Source organism: Colobus angolensis, unplaced genomic scaffold (genome assembly GCF_000951035.1).
Source record: "Colobus angolensis palliatus isolate OR3802 unplaced genomic scaffold, Cang.pa_1.0 Scaffold27, whole genome shotgun sequence".
NCBI classification, from domain to species: Eukaryota; Metazoa; Chordata; class Mammalia; order Primates; family Cercopithecidae; genus Colobus; species Colobus angolensis.
Window position 1 is genome coordinate 12,958,004 of NW_012115932.1, and position 16,773 is coordinate 12,974,776.

General features: G+C 44.2%; 1 protein-coding gene and 1 long non-coding RNA gene across 2 annotated transcripts in view; one reads left to right on the top strand and one right to left on the bottom strand.

The window, feature by feature from the left end:
* Positions 1–16,773, bottom strand: part of SLIT3 (slit homolog 3 (Drosophila)) — a gene marked incomplete at its 5' end in the record, with an annotated part of 639,532 nt that overhangs the window by 348,068 nt on the left and 274,691 nt on the right. The gene's annotated exons all lie outside the window — the stretch shown is intronic.
* LOC105515821 lies at positions 2,358–15,969 on the top strand. The gene is made up of 4 exons (XR_001002396.1): positions 2,358–2,494; positions 7,711–7,949; positions 11,436–11,531; positions 15,651–15,969. It is a non-coding gene; the product is annotated as an uncharacterized LOC105515821 (long non-coding RNA).

A 16,773-nucleotide genomic window follows, 5' to 3' on the forward strand; every position in this document is an offset into this window, starting at 1 on the left:
CAGCCTGGGTGACAGAGCAAGACTCCGTCTCCAAAAAAAAAAAAAACCCTTTTATTTTTAGAGTGCTTTACAGTATGAAGCCCCTTCACATGGACTATGTCATTTGATTCTCCCTATAACCTACTGAGAAGAGAAATGTGAGTCTAATTATTTCCAGAAAGAAGAGTAGGGCTCAGGGAAGCTAAGTCCACTGAATACTAAGTCTATACAGGCCGAAGCTATAACCAACACCTGCTTCAGCCTCCAGTCCAGCTCTGTTCCTGGACCCTGAATTGCTTCTGAGTCCCAGCCTGGCCCAGGCTCCAGCATCCCAAAAATGACATCACCGAGTTCAGTTCCAAAGTGCCTCTCAGAAGCCTTTGTGAACCCTGGAGTTTTTGGCGGGTCTGACTCCACGTTACCGCTCTCCAGTGTGTAAAAAAGCCAGAACTACGAAAAGATTTAATTTGGAGAGGTGACCACAGTGAGTCTCCACTGCTTGTGGCTTCTAGGCAAAATTGTAACAGCTCTAGCTACTAATGCTCTGGCTTATCTTCCAGGCCAGGTGACACCTATGTACACATAGGAAGATGGCTTCATTCCTCCGTGGCTCAATGAGGACAGTGTGGATGGTGATTTATAGAGAAGAGAGCCGTGCAAAGAATGAGGCCAGACTTTCAGGGGTGCCTTGTAGACCCCCGAGGAGGAAGGCTGAGGAATGCACTGCCAGCACACTCAAGACAGTCGTTTGCCGGGGGAGAGGAGGGGCCCACTCTGTCAGAGCTCAGGGTTTTACACATCCTAAAATCTTTACTTACGGACATCAGGTCAAAGGGAAGGGAAAACACTCAACCAGACTTGAAAAGTAACCTGATGTTATTGTCAGCAAATGCGCTGCAGCTGTTTTTGCTATTACAAAAGCTGGTACTTTTTTTGTTGTTAAGTCTGAATCTGGTAGGAAATAGAGAATATGATTCTGGAGAAGCCCTCTGTATAGCACTGCCCACTTTGATAAAAATATCATTTATTCATTCAAAATAGGGGGCTTCAAAACCAGAGTGATATTCTTTCTTTCTCCCTCCCCCTTTTTTTTGGTTTAACTAGGTGTTGGAAGACAGGAACCAGTTTTATTGTCATTTTTTATTCTTTATAACTTGATATGTTATAAATATTATTTACTATCTACTAAATAGTGAATACAAACGATAACTCTTCACCGTTGATAAAAGTCATGTTTGGGGGGTACAGGAAAGGGCGTCTTGTACATTGGGAGATGAGATGAGGATTTTGATGATTGCCTAGGAGACTTCATTTTGTAATAATCCTGAAGCGAAATGGCATGAAGCTCTGCTGACCTATGATAACTGTGTGTATTTCCTTCCAATGTCTCACCAACTGGCAGCCATCCACTTCAGGTGTGTCAGTGGAAGGATGCCACCTCAAAGGAGATGGGACCAGCCTTGTGTTGGGGTCAGGATTCTGGCCACTTGATCTGGGCAGGAGTGCTCTGCTCGGAGTGCAGTGCTCATTCTTACAAGCCTGAGCTGCGAAAGGTCAGCAGGACTAAGCTCAGCGCCAGGACTCCAACTTCCCTTCTTCCGCCCCAGGTCTGGCAACTTGTAAATGTGGAGGCTCTGCTAAGCACTGGGATTTCATTAAGGGCCTCGTTAAAATTTACTAGAATCAAATAAAGAAAAGATCCAGCCTTGGAAATCATTCTCCACGCTGTCTCTCCTTCTCACCTCTTCCCAACCCCCACCCGCCACACCACTTACTCATCCAGGAAACCTTTAACAACTGAGCTAATTCTGGAAGGCTGCCCATATCGGATATCTTCAGAAATCACTTTGGAAAACGCCGTTAGGAAGGTAGGTCACCTCTTTCCATTTGTCTTATGATGGCAGGTCCAGAGCTTACATGAAGAGGCAGTGAAGCAAAGATGTGGAGAATATGGGCTCTTCAGTCACACCTGGGATGAACCCTGGCCATGACCTACTCACGGAGGAGCCCGGGCCACTTATCTAACCTCTCTGAGGCTCACTTTCTACATCTATCCAATGAGAATAGTGCTACTACCCACTGTATAAAATGTTGACAAGAGTTAAGCAAAATAATGCAGGTTAGCTGCTTAATCCAGTGTCTACCACACAGCAAGTGCCAAAAATGTGAGGGATTAAAAAGGGGTCCTTTACTAGCACTGGCCACATCCCCATCTTATCGCTTTATCTTCCATTGAGCAGAGTTTCTGCCAGGTGCAGGGGACGGGAGAGAAGAAAAGACATGCACATTCTCCTGGACTTCAAAGTTGTCCCATCCTTCTGTGATGTCATCATTTGAGCTGTAGCCCACAGACGTGAACTCCAACAACCCCCAAACCCAGTCCTCACCTCCCACACGCTTTTCATCACCCGCTCTCACACCCCATCTGGGGCCTCTGTTTCCATCCTACCATTTCGCAAGCCTGGCCAACTCAAGCTCCACATGCTGCACCCAGAGCGGCCCATCTCTGGGTCAGGTAAGCACGTCAGGGCTCCTAGGATGGAAGACAGGAAAACCTCTTCTGGGGGAAGCCGAAATGGAGCAAAATGGGACCTAGGAAGGGACAGCTCTTTGGTTTTGTAATTAAAACTGAAACCCGATCCTTCTGCTCTCAGAGACCTGACCACAGGTTTCGTTTTTCAAAGGGCTACCTGGATGCTTATTAAAGGCCAACTTGTGCCCAAGATTGGGTTACTCCACTTTCAGCAGCTGCTTGACCTCTGCCTCTTATGCCCGTTCTGAGGTGAAGCCTCATGTGGAATTAAACCCGGGCTAAATAGGTGGCCCAGGGCAGCCGGGGCCCCAGGCAGCTCCTCGAAAGACAAATGTGTTTTGAGCAGGCCTGGCTCCTACTCATTCAGGTCTCTGCTCAAATATTCATTCATCTGCCCTCCAAACCTACAGTTACATACCTCTTCCCCCTTCCTCACATTGTCGTATTTTCTCATGCCACTTACTCTAAAATGCTTGGTTTATAGATCTGCATACTTGCTCTGGCTTGCAGGCCTCTAGGCTGTTGGCTCCCTGAGAAGAGAGACTGCCTGTCTTGTTCACGCCATAGTTCCTGTGTGTGCCAGTTATTGCACTGAGTGGATGAGGGAAAGGATAAAAGAGTCATAAAATGCCTCACAAAAACTTTGAGGTCTGCCTGACTGGTATTACAGAGAAGCTTGTATAATAGAGAATGTTTTGTAGGAAGAAAGGAAGGAAGGGGAAGGGGAAGGGGAGGAAAGGAAAGGAAGGTTGATTATGTTTTCACTCTTGGTATCTCAAAGCTTTATGACACACTCATGGAGTGAACATAATCTTTGTGGCATGATACAAAGGGACTGAATCACTCAAGAAGATAATTTTATCTGGTAGTATCACCTGCCTTTATACATTATACATATATTCTTATTCTCTCTCTCCAGCTATGTATATCCAGAAAATTTTCTGAATCAAAATTGGCCAGGGCCTGAATACCTAAATACATGGAGTGGAAAGTCAGTATAAATTTGATGAGAGCCAGGAAACCTGAAATACTGCTAAGGGAGAGGATGGTGAGGGGGAGAGGAGAAAGAATAGCCACAGCCAGGGCTTTTCTGTGGCTGAAGCCTAGGAAAGATTTAGATAGGTCAAGACCATTGTCAAGCTGGTTTTCTCCACACAGACACAGGCACTTTCCTTGACTCCTCGGAGCTGGAAAACAGTGCCTTTTGCACACAGGAATGAAGGGAAGGAAGCAAAATAGGGCAGAGAAGGTGGGCTAGCCCTGAGTGTAGGAGCATTAAGAAGCAACCTCAGGCTGGGTGCGGTGGTTCACGCTTTTAATCCCAGCACTTTGGGAGGCCAAGGCAGGTGGATCACCTGAGGTCAGGAGTTTGAGACCAGCCTGACCTGAAACCCCGTCTCTACTAAAAATACAAAAATTAGTCAGGTGTGGTGGTGCATGCCTGTAGTCCCAGCTACTCAGGTTGAGACAGGAGAATTACTTGAACTTGGGAGGTGGAGGTTGTAGTGAGCCGATATCGTGCCACTGCACTCCAGCCTGAGCAACAGAGAGAGACTCCGTCTCAAAAAAAAAAATAAAAATAAAAATAAAAATAACGCAACCTCAGAAGGTGGCAATGATGACCTTGTAGATTACAAAACCAAACTTCCAGGAGGGCAAAAAGCAAAACCTTGTCACTGATAAGGGTTATTCATCAATTACAAACCAACTAACTGGACAAAAAAACAAAGCAACACCATCTATGAGCTGATATATTTGGCCCAGCCTGGCTTTTCTGTGTATTAGGAAAGGACAAAACAAGAGTGGCTCTGGTTCATCCCCTTGTCATCATAATCATCCTTCCCTCCCACCCTCCCCCACAGGGCTGATTTTATGCTCAGGAGGTAAAGGGTCCTCCTGCAAGAGCAGGTTGAGAGCCTGCTTTCTCCTGACCCTGTATCCGGCAGGGAAGCTCCTGCAGGTGTGTGTTAATGACTGTGGGGAACTCTGCGTAGGGACAGTTCCAGGAGCCACTCAGCAATGAGGTTCCAAAAGCCAGCGTTCACCAATATGCATGCATTTGTGCAAGCATGGATAGCCTGGAGAAGTTTCTGCTGCAACTGTCCAAAAGTGATACATAATCCATAGCTGTGTAACTTTGCACAATTAACTTCTCTGGAACTTTCTAGCCTTATTGATAAAATTAAGACATTGGAATAGATAATCTCTAAGGATCTCTCTGGTTGAAAACTTTTATAATCTTACGGAAAACATTACTCTGGCCAGGTGTGGTGGTTCATGCCTATAATCTCAGTGCTTTGGAAGGTTGAGGCAAGAGAATTCAAGACCAGCCTGGGCAACATAGCAAGATCCCGTCTGTACAAAAACAAAACAAAAAAAGCAAAAACAAAAACTAAAAATTAGCCAGGTGTGGTGGTACTTCCCTATAGTCCCAGCTACTTGGAAGGCTGAGGTGGGAGGATTGTTTGAGGCTGTAGTAAGCTATGATCATGCCACTGCACTCCAGTCTGGCTGACAGAATGAGACTCTGACTCAGAAAAATACACACACACACACACACACACACACACTCTTTCTCTCTGCCGCCCTGCTCTTCCTGTCCCCTCTCTGCCTTTCTTCTTTCCTCTCTTTGTCAAATCTCCTTCATCTGTCTCACAAAGGCCAGTGAGCCCCAGCCGCAGACTAGGGAAGCCAGCAAATAAGGAATTTTCTTCACAAAGTTTTGAGTAGCAGTTTTTCCCACGTGCTTCTCAGGCTGTGAGATAAATCCCCAAGTCTCCTGTTGAGTGCTGAGTAAGAAAAGCCAGACAGTCTGCAAGCAAAGGTCTCCTGGTTAAGTCCCGGGGCTACAGAGCAATAAATACAGCCCCTGCACCAAGACACTTGGTCGAATACAGAAGCACACGTGCACACAGAAATGCAACACTTCTGCTGTAGAAATCAAGACACAGCTAACGGGTGAGATGACCAGCAACTAAGGTATCATGCTGATTACTGGGGAAGCGATTTTTATGGATCCAGAAAGCCTTCCTAGGAATGGGGATGTAATATGCAAGTTTTTTAAAGACTAATAAATGATATTATCATTATTAAGTGTGTCTATTCCTATTTATTGAGAAGTCACTCCATTTGGGACATATCCATCCATTACACATATATAATACATGTAATTCTTATTTCTGGAGCACTGTACACTATGAGCTGTGCTAAGCTCCTCATATACATGTCTCATCTAATCCTCACAGTAACATAGCAGATCAACCACAGCACACTGTTAAGGGCATCTTAATATTCACCTGGATTCTGCCCTTTTTCTGTGTATTAGGAAAGGAAAAGAGTGGCTCTGGGACATCCCCTTGTCCCAGGGGCTTGCACTGGCTTTGGTTCACTCCCCTAATGCAGACAAGGGACTGCTTTGTGATGACTTCAGTGTAGATAGGCATCACCCCAGGAGCTTGCGAAAAATGTGGGTTTGGGGGCATCCCCGTCCCGGGGATCTGCCTCAGTTGTCTGGGGTGGGGCCTCAGCTTTTTCATCTATGAAATGGGACAAATAATATAGACCTCACAGGCTTGGTATAATTTTTCAGTTAAAAAATTATGTAAAGCACTTAATACAACATTAGGAACATACTAAATGTTCTATAGATGTTATTTTTTGGAGTTTGTATCAGTTTTACACATTTCGCTACTCGAATGTCCAGAGAGCGTTAATGAGTGACTGATCCCAGGTCCCAGAACAAGAGTGGGGTTCGAATTCTGCTCCGTCTCTAAGCTCCATACTGTGCTGTTCCCTGTGATGTGAATTATTACTGCAGAACTCTAGTATTCTTGGTAGCAATTGCCTTAAATCTTCAAATAACTCAGTACTTTGTGTGACTTGTCCTGTAGTCTGCCTTTAAAAGTCATTATGGATCTTCAGTTAAAATCACTTTGTCCTGGAAAGAGGTCAGGCAAATTCGTGGCATAGACATATCTTAATTAAAGTTAGACATCTATGGCCTTTCATTTGAGGTAGGGAGATCAGGCTGCTTCGTGTGTTATCATCTGTGATTCCACATAGTCGACCTCCCTACCTATCCCCACTCTGGACTCTCCTGGGACATTCCCTTCGACTTCTTCCCAACGCCCAGCTCACATCAGGCATTGAAGGTCCCTAATACGGAAATGTTGAGGAAAGAGCTAAGAAGAGCATGGCATGAAATGGGGCTAGAAAGACACGAGACCTGGAAATGCTAGCCGCTCTCACCAAAGGTAGCTCTTAAGGAAAGGAAAGCAGCCACCTTGGCAGCATGAGGAACATTCGTAACTTAGGCCAGGGCTCGCTGGAAGCAGGGCTGAAAGGAGCAGGACAAATTGCAGCCAGTTCCTTTGAGTCAACTGATGCTTCCCACAAGCCTCTGCGCAGCAATGGGCTAATCTCCTGTAGCCCATTGGATGGATGACCTTGAAGGTGCACGATGCAGCAGTAACTCTAAAGAGGTGTCAAAAGGGGTGTGAAAAAGCAGCCCAAGGAGGAAGCTTGTCTGTAAGTCTGTCAATAAATATTGTCTATGAGAAAAAAAAAAGCTGAAGGAATAGCTTAGTGTGTTCAAGCATCTCCTAAGTCTTCTTTGGTTTATTAGCTTTTATGAGGAGGCTTCAGAGTCAAAGACAGGAAAAATGGGCTTAAGCAGGAGGAAAATTCCAGCAGGACAAAGAAAGTCCTTTTTAAAATAAATAAATAAATAAAACACAGGCTGGTAAGATTGCTAGATTCTATTGCTGATGAGGTTATGTTTCTACCCATACATCTTCAAGAAGGAATTCTGACACAAAACAAATCTGCCACCCACGCCCCCCATCCTGAGAAGCCTGCATGTATCCTGTTTATACTAGTTCCAGAGTTACCTGCAACATTTATACTATCTGCGTCAGAATCACCTGAAGAGTTTATGTTAAATACAACTTCTCAGGCTCCACCCCAGACAACTGAGGCAGATCCTTGGGACGCGAATGCCCCTAAACCCACATTTTCCGCAAGATCCTGGGGTGATTCCTATCTACACTGAAGTCATCGAGAAGCAATCCCTTGTCTGCATTAGAGGAGTGAACCAAAGCCGGTGCAAGCCCCTTTCAGCTTGAATTTTCTGAATTCATACATTTTACCAAACCCATCTGGAAAGGGCACTAAAATAAAAATACAGGCTTCTTGTTCAGGGAGGTGAGCTGCTCAGTTGCCAGAGTATCAACCTGAGCCCAGAACACTGCCAGACTGCTGAGCCAAAGAGGGTTTAACAGCCCATTTTCATAGACAGACAAGTGAGAGGACGTCATCCCAGAGACATGGGGACTCAAGAAACATGTAGATCTGTTCACAGCTAAGGGCACATTTCCATGCCAAGAAATCAGGCATGAGCACAAGAGTCCTATCATCTACCAGAAAAAGAAATCTTTGGGTCATTTTTTTTCCTGTCTCTTATCTCTGAGTTGGGTGGTGAACTGTGGAAACACCGTATTGATTTGCTCTTCACTCTTCAATGCTTTGCAGTCTTCTTGAGAAGGAAATTTAAAATATCTCCGACAACTCTGGTAGATGACTGGCTATTTCTAGGGAAAAGCAGCGGATCTGATGGCAGTTTTCCTTTTCCTTCTGTTTTGACTACATCTTTGGAACGGGAGCACGCTGACGGCTGTCTGGGACTCCTTTCCCCAGGAACTCCTGCAGTGGCTTTCTCAAGGTCACTCAGAATGCAGTTTTGCCTCTCTCTGCTGGGGTGCCCATTAGCACCCTGCCTTGACAACTAGTCACGCCCCGAGTCTCCAGGCCAATTTGCCTCCCCCATTCCGGGTTGCTGGGCAACAGGAAGGAAGCCTTGTACAGGGCTAAATCTTTCATAGACAGCAAAGGGAGAACTTTTAGCTGCATCCTGGGAAGGAGAAAGGAAGGGACATGGTATTCAGAATTGGGATCTTCCAGCTGTGTCAACTCATTCCACAAGACTGCGGATCTCTCTTGCCAGTGCAAACACTGTCCCTTCTCAGACCTGGGGGTCGACCTTTGCAGAGGAGGGAAGCAAGTGATGGAATGCCTGAAAGACGCCAAACTGCCTGCCGGGTCACAGCCTAGTTTGAAGTCTTGGCTCTCTGCCCCTTGCTTTGCATTAAATCATGGGTTGCACCATAACACAAGCTGTTAGTTATAAGTTAGAGTCCCCAGTTAATTCATTAAAAGAATAAATTAGGAAGACTTGTAAGATCACTCACATTCCCTTGTATTTTGATAGCTTCCTTGAGGGTAAGAGTTAGGCTTACCTAGGTCTGTGGCTTTGCATATGCACAGTACCTTATTTCTCACCTATTCCACAGGCTCATAAGTAGCTACATCCACAAATGTCAGAAAAACTGATGGCTTGGCAGCAATTGGCAAATTATGATCACCTGCTACCTCTACCACTTGCTTAAAACGAGCAGGGGAGCATATGGAAAATGAAGATTCCTAGGCCCCAACTCCAAAATACTAAGGGTGGAATCCTGAAATTTACATTTGAAATAAATGTCCTCTTCCTATAGCTATCACTCTTTTCCTTCGAAGCACAGCAGAAAACATTTCTCTTTTATAAAGGATTAATTAAGTATGTTTGAGTCCTTTTATGTCCTCTTAATACATTTTCTTTCACTGCCTCCAGCAGTGAAAACAGACATAACTTTTTCAGTTCTTTGCAGATGGTTTAAAATGCTCTTTGTTCTGTGTTTTGCTTGGGAATAAGTGTTTTCCCTGGGCTACAACAGAGACGGACAAATAAAGGCCATTTCTCAGGACAAATTTGGCCACTGCCTGTTTTTATAATAAAGTTTTATTGGAAGTCCTGCCATTTAGTTTTTTTACATATTGTCTGTGGTTACTTCATAGTATCTTGGCAGAGATGAGTGGTTGACAGAAACAGTATGATTTACAAAGCCTAAAATATTTTACTACCTGGCCTTTTACAGAAATTTTGCCAAATGTTGGTTTAGAAGGGTAGTGAGAACAAACCCATTTCCTTGTCTTCCTGGCTACATAACTAGGACTACATCTCCCAGTCTCCTTTGCAAGTTAGTCCTGATCACGTGACTGAGTTCCGTCCAAGGAGAGGAAATTGGCCTGGCTTGGTCCATGAAACTTCCCTGAGTTGATCCCCCATGATGCCGACAAACCTAGCATTGAACCTAGAACGCCTCCTGCTGAAAGTGGCAGAGCTCTTAATGATTACTCTTAATCATGAATTGAGTAAAGGAGTTTGGGAATCTGGGTCTCTTAATGATTACTTGGAAGGAAGCCACCTACTCATTAAGAAAAGCCACTTTGGTCTTTATATGAGAGAGAAATAAACCTCAATCAATTTGAGTCATTATACATTGTATTAAATTCATTTGTTACAGCAGCTGAATTAATTTAACTTAAACACAGAGCCTCCTTCCTTAGGTTAGAACTTAGAGTTAAGGAACGAAATCTTCTCATTCAGAACACCTTTAGCATCTCCAAAAGCATGGATGGTGGGTATAGGGATTGCTACCTATGTAAAGCGGAAAGAGAAACACGCAAAACCAGAGAGGACAGTGGTCGCAGAAACTATTTTTGCCTGAGGTCTCTACTCACTTTCTAAAATACCCACATAATGAATTTGTCTTCCTCATCACTGAGCAGTAGATGCCCTGCCACACACAGTGCTAGAGCAAGAGAACCCTTCCTCCAGGAAATCATTATTTCCAGGGGAGATGGAACAGTGAAGTGTGAGGGTTAGAGTCCTATAGAAGACTATGAAGTAGGGAGGAAAGTGTTCTGAATAGAGTGTGGCAGACCTGGCTTTCAGAACCTTCCAGAAATGAACTGTGTGCTTAAGGCAAGTCACTACCCTTTGGAAGCCATGACTTGCTCATCTAGAAGATGTAGTTCTTCTGTCTATAGATATATAGATGTCTACACCCTGGAATGTCAGCACCAGATTTTAGCTATAACTAGCTCAGAGGTTTCCAAAGCAGCTTCCGAGGATGCCTGTGATTTGTCAGAGGTGACTCAGTATCTTAAGAGATGGGCAAGGGGCAGGTTCCAGACTGCCCACGAAATCAACTAGAGCAACATGAATCTTTATGTGTTTATGGTGAGACAGTATTTTATTTTATTTTTTTTTGAGATGGAGTCTCTCTCTGTTGCCCAGGCTGGAGTGGGCAGTAGTATGATCTCGGTTTACTGCAACCTCCACCTCACCGGTTCAAGTGATTCTCCTGCCTCAGCCTCCAGAGTTGCTGGGATTATGGCACCAGCCATCACTCCTGGCTAATTTTTGTATTTTTAGTAGAGACAGGGTTTCGCCGTGTTGGCCAGGCTGGTCTCGAACTCCTGACCTCGGGTGATTGACCTGCCTCACCTCCCAGTGTGCTGGGATTATAGGCCTGAGCTACCGTGCCTGGCCAAGATAGTATTTTAAAATAGTAACCTATGTGTTTCATGCTGCTCCTTCCAAGACATGCATACTCCTTTGTATCTAGGCAGACCAGAAATATCCCACCTTTGCCTTAGGGACCAATTGTGCCAGCACAGCACAGAGAATAAAGACATTAATTCTTCGTCTCTCAGTTTCAAAATTCTAGACCTGCGCTGTTCACCATGGCAGCCTCTATCCACATGGAGCTATTTGAATTTAAGTCAATTAAAATGAAACATTCAGTTCATTGGTCATACTAGACACATGTGACTGTGGCTATTGTGATGGAAAGTACACATATACAACACACTCATCATCACAGAAAGTTCTATTGGACATTGTAGATTTAAACCCTGAATGTGCTCAGAATATACTTGATCAGTCAGAATTAGGAATCTCCCTCCACCAGAGATTCCTCCAGTTGGGAAAAACATCAGGGGGCAAGCCTCTGAGAATTCCCTTGGCTCCACGCCGCTGCAGGAGCATTCAAGGAGGGACGGCTTCATGATGGCAATGAGTGATATTGCCTGAAAGATAGCCTTTGAGAGTCTCCCAGAGCCGCTGAGGAGGAAGGCAGTAAGTAAAAGGATGATTTTTTGCGCCCTCGAGAATTGTAGGGAAGAAGCATATAGAGTGAGAAGGGGTTATCTCATTGGACACCAAGGTGGACAGACTTAGGTTCCATGAACGAGATGCCCACTACCTCCTCCCTTAGGCTGGGCTCTGCTACACACTCTCGGAAACTTGGACACAGTCCTGGAAAGGAGGCAGAGGGATTTGCAAGTGCTTGTGATTTAGTTTTTGTGAAAAGGGAAACGTGAACATGAGTGAGAAAATGTTACAAACAATACAAGTCACCTTTCCTGGATACAGACATTTGCAGACTGAGTTTTCACTCACTATGTATTTCCTATATTTGCCTTATACATAAATGATCCTGCATTCGAAAACAATGAGATTGAAAACTCAACGAAAGGTTGAGCCAGAGTATGAGTGTATGTCTCATATCTAAATGAGTGTATGTCTCATATCTAAATGAGTGTATATGAGTGTATGTCTCATATCTAAATGCATCTTACTAAATGTGATATTTTGGGGGGATAACAGACAAAGGCAGGAAGAAGTTTCAGGCCCCTCATGGTTTTAGATGAAACTCTGCATGAGAACAAGTGGTGGCAATCTCCAGTGTGTGCCCTGACCTCCTCCCGAAGGGAGCAAAAGCCAAGCCGAGAAACAATAGCGTGAGAGCTCTAAGCTCAAACATGTAAGTACACCCAAAAAGGACACACCCACCCCAGCTTAGAGCCCTGCTTTGTTCTACAAGAAAATGGGCAAAAGGTGAACACGTATTAAGAAAAAATATATCACCATTTCACTAGGAGTCCAGTATTGTTTGTACTTCTAGTGCCACCCACTCTAACATGGTGTTTTCTATGTATACGATGTTGCCTAAGGAAACGGAAACTCTAACTTCCCTTATCCAAGCATGCTATCTTTCTTAATCAGGTTATTATTACACCAACCATATTTTTATCCTTTTGGATGTCTTTTTTAGGAATTGCATGAGTGTGTACATGCATATAACTAGGTACAATGCCAACACACTGAAGATCCTGAACACTTAAGGTTTGGTATGAGCTCCTCTGTGAGGACCTAGTGCTGCTATGCAGAGGAGTGAGCACAGTTGTATGGGTGGGTTTGGGGTTTGTTTTCCTCTGTTACTTGAAAAATAGCTTTTTGTGTGTGTGTAAAAATTTTTTCAGGACTGTATTCAAAGAAAAAAGAGGGGTGGAATTTTCATTAAAAGGATAATTGTAAGACTAAAGCTCTGTCATCTGTTTTTGAAACAGCTCTGGGCCTCTAGGTTGGAGGATGTGTGCATTGAGAAGAGGCCTACAGTAAACTCTCCCCAGACTTCTGTGGACCTAGGAGGCTTCTGACTTCATAGGGTCATTCTCCTTGCTCGTTCTCTTCCTCATTCCTATTGTATTTTTAAGCCTCTGTTCTTTTTTTTTCCCACCCCACCTACCTGATCTCACTCTCCTGTAATCTTCAACCCATCTTCTTTGCCCTAAACTCCTAGGTTCCCCCACCTACATTCCACCACATTGAAGGGCTTACCTGCATGGTGCCAGCAAAGGTAATAATGCTGGCATGGGTGTGTGTGTGTGTGGGAGTGGGGCATGGGGTCAGGGGTTGAGTTTTATAACTCTGTTTTACCTATCTCTAAAGACAGAAGTGAGCTGGTATGATAAAGTCAGATGCGTCTTTGGATAGGAATGAAAGATTGAGGCTGGGGAAAGGGAAAGAAACCTTTTTCTTCCCAGTGGAAACATTTGCATGCTACAATTGGAGAATGTGATTCTGCCAGCAGGTCATATTGGGGTTGTGTCCTGAGCTATGGACCTCATGCATGCAATTCTCTTTCTCAAAACATAGCTTCGAGGTAGGCATAATTACTCCCTTTTGGTGAATAACCAGTAGGAGGACCAGAAAGGTGAAGAACATGCCAGTCACCCAGTTGGTAAGCCTCTGAGCCAGGAACTTAATCCCAAGAGCAGATTATTGAGTGTGAACACAGTACTGGAACTCAGCAACGTGGAGACTGCAAGATGGCCAGTCCACCCTGGGAGGAAACAGAGTGGCATTTGAAATGGATACGATGACAGCTCTTATTTATTCGTTACGTGTATGACCTGGTAGGCAGCAGGGCTTGAATTTGCCTGAGATCCTGAAGTTTGAATCTTCATCCAGTATACTACCCTGCCCACAACATGAGCTGTGGGCAGACATTCTCTAACTTTAGGAAGCAAACTTTTCCATCAAAACTTCTCACTGGGCAGGGGGTGCGCGTGCATTTTTCCCACCAGAAGTTGCTGAAATGTCTGGGAGACTTTTAAGGTTGACTCGGCCATGATCCTACTCCAGATCCTGCTGCTTCCTTGGTTTCCAGAGCAACAGCGCAGGATCGGGAGAACATGCGTGGTGTCAGATTTGGACAGGGAGGCGAGCAGCAGTGTTTGTCCGTGGGAACGGAGTGTGACACACACAGCCTGGGCTCCGTGCCTTGCCCAAGCTGTCACACGCACCACATCCTCCAGAAGCAGGGTGGTAACAGCCTGGAATCCACCAACCCCTTGCTTGTCTTTAAGGAAGAATAGCAGCGATGGGGGAAAGAGACAAAATAAGGAAAAAGGCAGAAAGAGGAGACATTGGTTCAACTTGAAGAAATTCCTACCCTGATGTACACAGTGTCCCCACAGGGCCGCAGGATTAGAGAACAGCTGCCACTCCCAAAGTCTCCAGACACCTCCAATCCTCATGACTTGGACAACACTTTGCAAAATTAAATTACTTCTCATCGGGAAACTGTTCGTTATAATTGGGGCTGGTAATTTTTCAGAGACCAGGTCTGAATGGAACTGTGGGTTAGGGCAAAGTATAGGAAGAGTCAGGAAGCAATCTCATTCTCTTCGGTTAATGAGCAGGTCCCAAATCAGGGAGGGATGTTTAGAAGAGACCTTTCTGGATATTGTTCTGGAGTCAGTTGGAGAGTTAAGAGAGGGGATTAAAATACGTATATATATATATATATCTTGAATCCATCTGGAATCTTAAAGAAACTATTATTCAAGGAAGGAAAGGGATGAATTCAGAAATGGCTCCAGCCCCATAATAGAAAAGGCAACTTAAGACTCCGGAGTTCCCAGCTCATACCAGAAGGTACTTACTGAAAGTCTCCTTCCAACATCTCTGGCCTATAGGTGATTCTGTAGATGTGATGTGCAAGAAACCAAATCTGTTGGGTCCAGAGAAGAAGCAGAGAGGCTCAAAACCATTTTTCCCAGAACAGATGGTAAATTCCTTGCTCTTCTTTCTTTTCTTCAAGCTTGTTCTCTCATGAACGTCTTTTGCAAGATGAATTCTGTGGAATCCAGGAGCCTCAATCCATACCTGGTAAAGACCAGGCATATAGAAAACTTGGATCTCTCTGCTGTAAGGAATCTAAGAGTTGCCTGAGATCAACTCTTCTTTGTACAGAGAGAAGCATACAGCTCTAGGGGCCTCCTAGAGTCATGGTATGCAAATAATTAAACAAATGGTTTAACAGCAATGTTGTCAGAAAAAGAATTTCCAATTCCATCACCATGGTGACAGTTCATCAAAAAAAGTCTACATCTAAAAATTGCCTTCACTTGGCTGATGGAAAATAATAAATAAGGCTCCCAGGGCCTGCACTTTCTATCATCTATTACTATCAGCCTGAACTCTCCCCTAGTTCTGCCTTTATACCTGGCTTGGCCCTAGCATAGCTATAGCCACCTGTGATTTCCCAGGATGCTTAAAAGGTGAGTGGCTAATTTCCCAAATCCCCCAATCACCAGCTTGTCTCCTCTCCCCATGCTCTTGCTGGCATCCATTAGCCTTTGACCCAGGGTTTATTAACTGTCCACAGCAATTTCATAGATGGGGCACTTATGAAAATGACTCTTAAACTCCTGGGTGCGGTGACTCCCTGACACAGACTGTTCAGCAGGAGAGGAGATTAGGGTATTCTGAGAACTGAATCAGAAATGGGCACCTGTGACTTCCTTCTGTTCGAAGGGAAATGCCACAGCCTAATTTTTATATTAAAAATGAAATTATATGAAGGCATCCTGAAATAGACAAAGTATGTTGTTTTGCCATTTCTAGGAGAACTGCAATCCAAGCAAATGTGGTGGGTGTGAAGCTTTCAAGAAGTTGGGTCAAGAACAAGGACTGAAAGAGGAGCATCAATTTGTAAGTTCAGGAATGTCTGCTCCATCTTTGCAGAGACAAGCACATATCAGGGACCATCCAAGTACATCCGCTGAGGACTACGTGAATCATGACACAACCACACAATGGAACACCGTGCAGGATTATGATATACAAACTGCTGAAGATCTAGAGTTATTGACATGGAAAGATGCCCACGATGTATTGTTAGCAAAAAAATCAGGCGGCAAAACACCATGCATAGCATCATCCTATTTAAAGTGTATCTTTACATGTGTATGTATATCAGGAAAAGAGTAGAAGGCTATATATTGAAATGTTAATGACTGTTACCTCTGCTGGCTTTTTTTATTTTTACATAATTTTAGTGCCTAAAAAATATTTTATGCAGTGAGCTTGTATGAATATTATAATCAGAAAAAAACCCACACCAAAGCTCTAGAGCTACTGTTAGATTGACTTTTCAAGAATAAAGGATAGGTACCAGGTCTCTACTGTACCAGACACTGTGGTGGAAGGCAAAATTTTAAAATTACATGGTCCCTGCCCTCGGGGGCTTGAAGTCTAAATGAAGGGATATTGTGTGGAACAACACGAAATTTACCAGCAAGTCATAGATTTTTAAGAGTAAAAGAACGAAACATTAGATGACAGTGGATCGTGTTTCCTTGGGTAGACAGACTCAGGATGGTGGCTGAGTAAAAGAAAATTGAGGTGCCCATCCCAGATTGGTGTGATATTGGCCAAGTTGCTCATGTGCTCTGGGGTTCAGTTTTCCCATCTGAAAGTAGAGTTAGTAACAGTAGATGAGGTAAAGCACATAGCACAGTGCTACACAGGCTACATTCAGAAAATGCCCACCTTTCTGATTATTTTATCATTCCCACCAAGGGCCTGGAGAAAGTGAGTGTGGGAACGACTTTAGATGGAAGAAAGACTAGCCTTTGTTATAATATTTCTTGATGCTCACAGTCATGTCCCTTTTGAAAACACACCTCCTCTAGCCTTAAGTGTTTAAACAAGTATTTAAATTAAATGGCATTCATTTTCCCAGGGA